Source organism: Oculina patagonica, chromosome 2 (genome assembly GCF_052425735.1).
Source record: "Oculina patagonica isolate OP01 chromosome 2, crgOcupat, whole genome shotgun sequence".
NCBI lineage: Eukaryota > Metazoa > Cnidaria > Anthozoa > Scleractinia > Oculinidae > Oculina > Oculina patagonica.
The window spans coordinates 4,312,629-4,320,812 of NC_135759.1; the positions used below are offsets into that span (position 1 = coordinate 4,312,629).

At 34.5% G+C, this 8,184-nt stretch overlaps 1 long non-coding RNA gene across 1 annotated transcript; it reads right to left on the bottom strand.

The window, feature by feature from the left end:
* Nucleotides 1–3,304: 3,304 nt before the first annotated feature.
* LOC144642664 (uncharacterized) lies at nt 3,305–7,956 on the bottom strand. Its single transcript, XR_013568761.1, has 3 exons — nt 7,520–7,956; nt 7,060–7,185; nt 3,305–3,913 (listed from the first exon to the last, which is right to left on the bottom strand). It is a non-coding gene; the product is annotated as an uncharacterized LOC144642664 (long non-coding RNA).
* Between the last annotated feature and the right edge of the window lie 228 nt (nt 7,957–8,184).

Here is an 8,184-nt window from a genome sequence, read left to right on the forward strand (position 1 = left end):
CAAAGAGAGGAAGCACTTCTGTATGCACTGTTTACAATGCTTCAGTTCTGAAAAAGTATTAAATAATCACAAAGATAATTGTATTCAAATAAATGGAGTACAAGCAGTAAAAATGCCTGATAAGGATAACAACATACTAAAATTCAACAACTTCCATAAACAGCAACAAGTGCCATTTGTCATTTATGCCGATTTTGAAGCTATAACAGAAAAGATATCCGGCTGTAAGCAAAACAATGATAAATCATATACTGAAGCCTATCAAAAGCATACTGACTGTGGATATGGTTATAAGGTTGTTTGTTGCTATAATGATAAATATTCCAAACCGATACAAATATATAGAGGAGAAAAAGCTGTTTACAAATTCATGGAAAAGATGCTAGAAGAAGTTAAATATTGTAAAAATACAATGAAAAAATACTTCAAGAAACCATTAAAGATGACTAAAGATGATGAAAATGAATTTCAAAAAGCAGAAGCATGTCATATCTGTGATATAAAATACATAGATGAAGATATTCGGGTTAGAGACCATTGTCATATTACTAGCAAATACAGAGGGAGCGCTCATACAGAATGCAATCTGAAATTAAGAATAGAACCCGATAAAATAAAAATTCCAGTAATTTTTCACAACTTAAGAGGTTATGACAGCCATTTCATAATGCAAGAGATAGGAAAAATTGTAAAAAATCATACATACAAAAATAAAAAGGGAGAAATTAAAGAAATGAATATCAATGCTATACCAAATAATATAGAGAAATATATGGCCTTCATGCTCGGTAATCATTTAACCTTTCTAGATAGTTTTCAGTTTATGAGTTCAAGTCTTGAGAAGCTGGTTAGTAATCTACCTAAGGAATCCCTAAAATATACTTCTGAAATATTCGAGAGTAAGCAACTCAATCTGATGTCAAGAAAAGGAATATATCCGTATGACTATATGGATAGCTTTGACAAATTTAATGAAAAACTACCCAAAAAAGAAGACTTTTACAGTATATTAAATGATGAGCATATATCAGATGATGACTATAAGCATGCTAAAAATGTGTGGAAAACGTTTAAGATCAAAAATATGGGTGAATATCACAATTTATATCTTAAAAGCGATGTACTTTTACTTGCTGATGTATTTGAAAGCTTCCGCAAGACCTGTCTTAAGTATTATAAGCTAGATCCATGCCATTATTTTAGCAGTCCCAGCTTGTCTTGGGATTCAATGCTTAAAATGACAGATATCAAACTAGAGCTTATAACAGACATTGATATGTACCAATTCATTGAAAAAGGAATGAGAGGAGGTATTAGTTATATAGCCAATCGATATGGTAAAGCAAACAATAAATATATGAAAGAATATGATGAAAATTCAGCCTCAAAGTATATCATGTATCTTGATGCTAATAATCTCTATGGTTGGGCTATGAGTCAATATTTACCAACAGGTGGATTTAGATGGTTAACACAAAAACAGATAGATGAAACAAACTTAGCTAAGTACAAAGAAGATTCTAATAAGGGTTTAATTTTAGAAGTTGATCTAGAGTATCCTAATGAACTACATAACCTTCATAATTCATACCCACTGGGGCCAGAAAAAGTTAAAGTAACTAATGACATGTTATCAAATTATTGTAAAAACATAGCAACTAAATACAATATATCAACAGGATTAGTTCATAAGTTGATTCCAACTTTAAACAACAGAGAAAAGTATGTACTACATTATAGAAACCTTAGATTGTACTTAAATCTTGGATTAAAGCTAAAAAAAGTGTACAGAGTGCTTGAATTCAATCAATCTCCATGGTTAAAACAATACATCGATTTTAATACCGAAAAACGTAAAAATTCTAAAAACGCTTTTGAAAAAGACTTTTTTAAATTGATGAATAATTCAGTATACGGCAAAACCATGGAGAATTTGAGGAAGCGAGTCGACGTTAGGTTAGTGACTAATAAAAATAAATTATTAAAGTTAGCTTCAAAACCAACATATGTCAGTAGCAAAATATTTAATGAAAACTTAGTAGCTGTCCATAAAATCAAAGAAACATTAACCCTCAATCGACCTTCATATGTAGGAATGGCTATATTAGATTTAAGCAAAACACTAATGTATGATTTCCATTATAACTACATAAAAAAGAAGTATGCAAACAAAGCCAAACTGCTATTCACAGATACAGACAGTTTAACTTATGAAATTCAGGCTGAAGATGTATATAAAGACTTTTTTGATGATAAAGAGAAATTCGATAACAGTGACTACCCTGAAAAATCACCATTCTTTGATAAAACAAACAAGAAAGTCATTGGTAAATTCAAAGATGAAGCTTCTTTTATTCCTATTTTAGAATTCATCGGTCTGCGATCAAAAATGTATTCTTATATTAAAGACAATCTACAAGTAGGAAAGACAGCCAAAGGAATCAAGAAATCCGTTATCAAAAAAGATATCACACATGAAAACTACAAAGAGACCTTATTCAATAAAACACAGATGCATCATACTATGAAAACCATCAGAAGTCAAGGCCATCAACTTGGAAGCTATGAGATTAATAAAATATCACTGAGCTGTTTTGATGATAAACGGTATATACTTGATGATGGCTTAACAAGTTATGCTTACGGGCATTATAATATAAAGCAATAATTTTCATTATGATTTCTAGTGTAAGAGATTTTTAAACGCACCTTGATTTCAAAATTTTAAAAAGAGTATAAGAGATTTTTTTATTTTGATTAAAGGGTTTAGCAAGGGTTGGTTTTTAAGGCTTGGTTTTTTCATTTTGGTTTTCAAACTTGATTCCATTTTGGTTTTCAGTTTGGCTTCGAGGTTTGGTTTCATTTTTGATTCTATTTTTGATTTCATTTTTGATTTCATTTTTGATTCCATGTTTGATTCTATTTTTTGATTCTATTTTGATTCTATTTTTGAATCCAGTGCTGTGAGTAGTATAGGAGTTGGGGATGTAAGAGATAATAAAAATTTTTATGATCTCGTACCCCCAACTCCTATACTACTACTGCTCTTATAAAAATTTGTATGCTTTATTGTACACATTTTTGTGGAGTCATGTTGCCCATTCGTCATGAAGTTCACAAAGTAAGCAAATGAGTCACAATTTGGTTGCTTCATGGTACCTAATGGATACTGCAAATTTAATCTGGCTTTAGAATATTTCACTAATTTTAACATTATAGCTGTTCTTATAAATTGTACGCAGCATACAACACATAAGAATGAAATTGGTATTGCATATTGCTTGCAATCAGGATTTTAACCTCTATACTTAAGAATTACACCAGTTTCAGCATTACCAATCCAAATTCAAATTATTACATTGCTTTTTAACTCCACTACCTCCCCCAAGGTCAACCAAAGATCTTATGATATACAGTAATTAGACAACTACATGTAAGTCCTGTGTAGTCGAGGGCTCAAAATATTTGGACACTTACAGGTCATGTTAACCGGCCAAAGAGATTTTAGCTTGGTCACATGTGGTTTCTTACCAGCCAAAACATTGAAAATAGCAATTTTAAACTCCCATTCATTTCTGCTGTTACTGTTTTGGCTGCATAAATTATTCTTAAAAAGATCACTTCATAATGCCCTTGTTACATCTAAAAAGATGTGAAAGAGACAGGTCAATCAAGAAGTTGTTTTCTGAAGTACACTGTAAATACGTTAACATTTAAAATATAAACTTTGCTCATTTGCAGCTTTTCTTGATTTCAATTTACATGTAATTTACTAGTCTCTTGAAAATGGCATCATGAAGACACCCAAACATCAAGCTGGATAATCTTAATCCTTCCTGTTTTCTTTTGATGTCCTTGTCCACATTCTGTTTTTGTGTCTGTGGCTCTGCAAATTCTGAAATTCATGTTAACCCTGAAAAAAGTCAAATGCCACAGATTAAATTAAAATTGATTAATTGGTATGAAAATCAATAATTTATAAAACAAAACACTTAACGCAAGCTTGTATAAAGTGAAGCAAAACTACTGGATGCGAAAGGATACCTTATATATTTAACAGAGATGTATCAGCACAGACTATTTTTTTTTACTGATAACTGCGAAGTCAACTACAGAAAAAAAACCCGGTAACTCGAACTCGGATAACTCGAACAACCTTGCTAACTCAAACTCACTTCCATTTCCCTTGGATTTGACCCCACTTTTCAGTCATTTTTACTCGGTTAAATTCGAACTCTGATAACTCGAAAACCCCGCTAACTCGAACTAAATTTTGTTTCCCTTGAACAAAATTTGGGTCAAACTTTTTACCCTGATAACTCGAATTCCAGAACTTGCAACTCGCAACGGTTGCCCATTGATTATAGCAATGAACAGATCATGTATTTGACAGTCATTTTCCACTCTTAACAAAAGAATGTGTGGTCGCTTTAGAGTTTCTGGCAAGATAAGTTCAATTTGCACAGTACTGTATACTGAAGTGCTTAAAAATCAGTAAACTATCAATTATTAACTTGGCAAATAAAATATTCAATCAACCCCGCTAACTCGAAAAACCCCGCTAACTCGAACTCATTTTCGTTTCCCTTCAGAGTTCGAGTTAGCAGGGTTCTACTGTAAATATTTCAGGACCTGAACAATCGATGAAAATCGATGATCGGAAAATCAATCGATCAATCGACATAGGCGTACGAGGCGGGGGGGCGAGGGGGGCTGCAGCCCCCCCAGTGCCAAAATGTTTCGGGCAAAATGCTAAGAATTCGGGCAACAAGCCTAAAAAAAAATAGAAAATAAGCCGAAAAGTCTAGTCAACATTACATAAAAAACGAATTACATCAACAAGAAAAGTATTGGAAATATACCGAACTTTGAGGTTCAAAAGTCCAAATTTCTAATTCATCTGCGTTCGTTTCCTCTCGCAAATTGCTATAATAATGTTCGACTTTTCTCGCAAATTCTGCGTGACCCCTCAGTTTGATTCAGTTGCAATCAGCTTTTCCAAAGCTTGGGCGCGCACGGTGGATTTAGTAGAAGACCTTGAAACAAAGCTGTTATAAATGTGATGAAGCTAATGCATTCGACTCAAACATTTAGTTCTCAGGGCTAGCTTAAAACTTTCAACGAAATGTTTCAAATCCCATTCTTCCGTAAATGTTTTTGACGCTTTTGTTTTACTTTCCAATGGGGGAAAAAAATTTAAATTGGCTCCCCAAAATTAATTTAATTTTTGCTGAATTAGAGTGAATAAATAAAATATTTTCGAAAAAGAATTTAGTGCATTGACACCTTCCGACAACGCCACAAAATTGATTAAAGAACTTAAGCAAGCAGGCGAAATTTGTACACAAATATATCAATGCACGTTTTTCCATTTTATATGCCCCTTTATTCGGCTTTCAACCCATGCCATTTTTCGACACTTTTTTTCGGGCAAAAGAGTCTCCGCCCCCCAGGACCGAAGGTGCCCGTACGCCTATGTCAATCGATGACAATCAATTAATTACTGTTGATTGGCATCGATTGGCATCGGCCAATCGATGATCAATCGATAATCACACTTTGGTGGTCGCGAACTTCATCGATTGCCATCGATTGGCATTAAACACACAATCAATCCGAAGCATGAAGTAAATACTTACATATGTTGTTTTGTAAAAAAAAATAATAAAGCTCCTTTCCATTGAGATGAAGTTTACATCATAAGCTTTAATGTTTCTGTTTTTCATTCGAGTTTCCTACTGTTTGCTAGCGCTAGAATTCCAAAGACACTTCGTTATTCGTGACCGAGTCAAAAATGGCGGACGTGACAGGCGAAACTCATCACCAGACTCCCACTGTTGTCTCGTTTTCGTTCCGACGTCCGGACGACGTATTTTTGAGTTCTCTCTGCTACTGTTTGATTTGAAATATTTCGGACGAGCGAGAAAATGTTTATGGACTACAAGACAGAGTTTTAGAAAAATTACATTGTACTTAGACAGCAAGGAATTCTGTAAGTTGCGATTTCTATTTACTTTGCCAGGAGTTGGTTCGAAAGCAAACCAGACCGAAAAGCGTACGCTTCGTTGATGGAGGCGAATAAGACTTAAGCTCAAAACGTTTGTTTTAAATAATTATTGCCTTATTACTGTTAAGTTAGTAAGTTTCTCGTTGTATTGACATTTTTTGGAAAGGTTATCATTGTTGTTGCTAATAAAATATAACATACAAGAGAGACCGTGTGTTTTAAAGTAAACATATTTATCAAATACTAGTCAAATAAAAAACGATGGCAGTTAAATGATCGATTGAATTGGTAATCGATGATATTGATAATCGATGAAAATCGATGTTAGTTAATTGATCGATTGTCATCGATTATCGATGAAATTGATAATCGATGACAATCGATAATCACAAAAACTTTAGCGATCGATTGTTCATCGATTATCAATATCAATCGATTAATTGATATCGATTGTCATCGATTGTTATCGATTGCCATCGATTATCGATTCCATCGATTGTTCAGGTCCTGATATTTTAATAAACTCAAAGCATCACTGCAAACCCTTACACTCCCTCTTTAAAAGGTTTGACCTTTAAATACTCCCCCTCCCCTCTACCCCTATATATACATGTACATGCATAGGAAAAACATTGCCACATCTTAAAAGCTTTTCTCTTAACAGTAATACTAAGATTTTTAAAGATACACATTTAATTAATAATAAGTTTGCATGCACAGCTGCATACAGTGTCTAAAATGGCATGAATTTACTCACAAAGATTCCAGTTTTCCAGTAGTCATTAACCTTTGTTGTGTGCATTTTCCAAATTCCACAACAAGATTGTGATTTTTTTATGACAAATATAACATTTACTGTTGACATTCTGAATGAAACCAGCAAAACAGACCTCAAAATCTCAAAATTGTTGACATTGTTATGTAATCCACATGAACGCTCAATAGTGAACAGAACTACATGACAAGTGGATTATTTAATATATTTGGGAACGAAAGAGCTAAGTAATGAAGCTGAAGTTTATTTACTCTGACTAAATGAACAGTAATTTTACCTCCATCATGAATATCAATAAACTGCATACACTGAATCGATCTATTTCACTCGGAGTTAACGAAATTCCAGGTGCTTCGTGCAAACTGACATCACTTTCATTCTCATCTCAGCTGCTCTTCCAGCACTGTAAAACAAAATAATCATATCACAAGCATTTAAAAATCGTAAGCTTAATTTTCTTCGAGATGTGTTGAAGTGATATTCTTTGTGAATTCGTTCCTCGAAGGCCCAACAATTATTTGTTTACATAATCAAATCCTCCTATTTGATCAGTAAAACCTGGTAAAACTGAATTTTAACGAATAGTATTTTTCAACATTGTTCATGTCACAAGCAAATGCTTAGTGGCGAAAGCAAGTAAAATGTGCCGTCAATATAAGCTTACTTTGCGTATAAAGTAAGCTTAAGACAAAACGTAGAGATATTAAATGACGGAAACACTGCAGTTTTGTACTCACCAGTTGGCCGCAGTAGGTACACTCGTCTGCTCGTTTTATCTCCGTTCCCTTGTTCTCCGCTATTTCTTTGCCTGTTTCCTCGGCACCTCTCTTGCTATTTTAGTCGCTTTTCTTCGCTACTTTGCTACCAGGTTCGACAGGCGCTTTGCTATACTTTTTCGCCTGCTTTCTGTCCGGGTTTTCTGGATCTCTCGCGATCTCTTTCCCGTCGCAAATCGCTTAAACCCTGTTTCCTCGAAGTTAAGTTTACCCTGCTCTCGTTTGTAGTCATCGGCATAACAAGGAGCCAAAATAAATGTGTTTGTCTCAAGTTCTAACTTTCAGACTAGCTGTTTAGACCTCACACTGCAAAATTATTTCGCGCCAGTACTGCGCGAGTTGTCAAGACCTTTCAAGATCCCGGATGTGCGCAACACCGTACGTACGCCGCCGTACGCGCCCGCGAGTCATGCCGCTAGCCATGATGACCATGAAAACTCGGATGCAGAGGTTTCCTATTTTATTTCATGTGTTTTTTTTTTTTTTTCATGTGTTTTTTTTATGGGTATGGTGCTCCGCTCTGCGGCCCTTACGGGCCGCTAAGGAGCTCCGCTATTAGCTATGGACCCCAGCCAGGGGGGTGATTTTGTACTAAGGGGGGTGGGGTGGTTACAATCTTCAAAGAA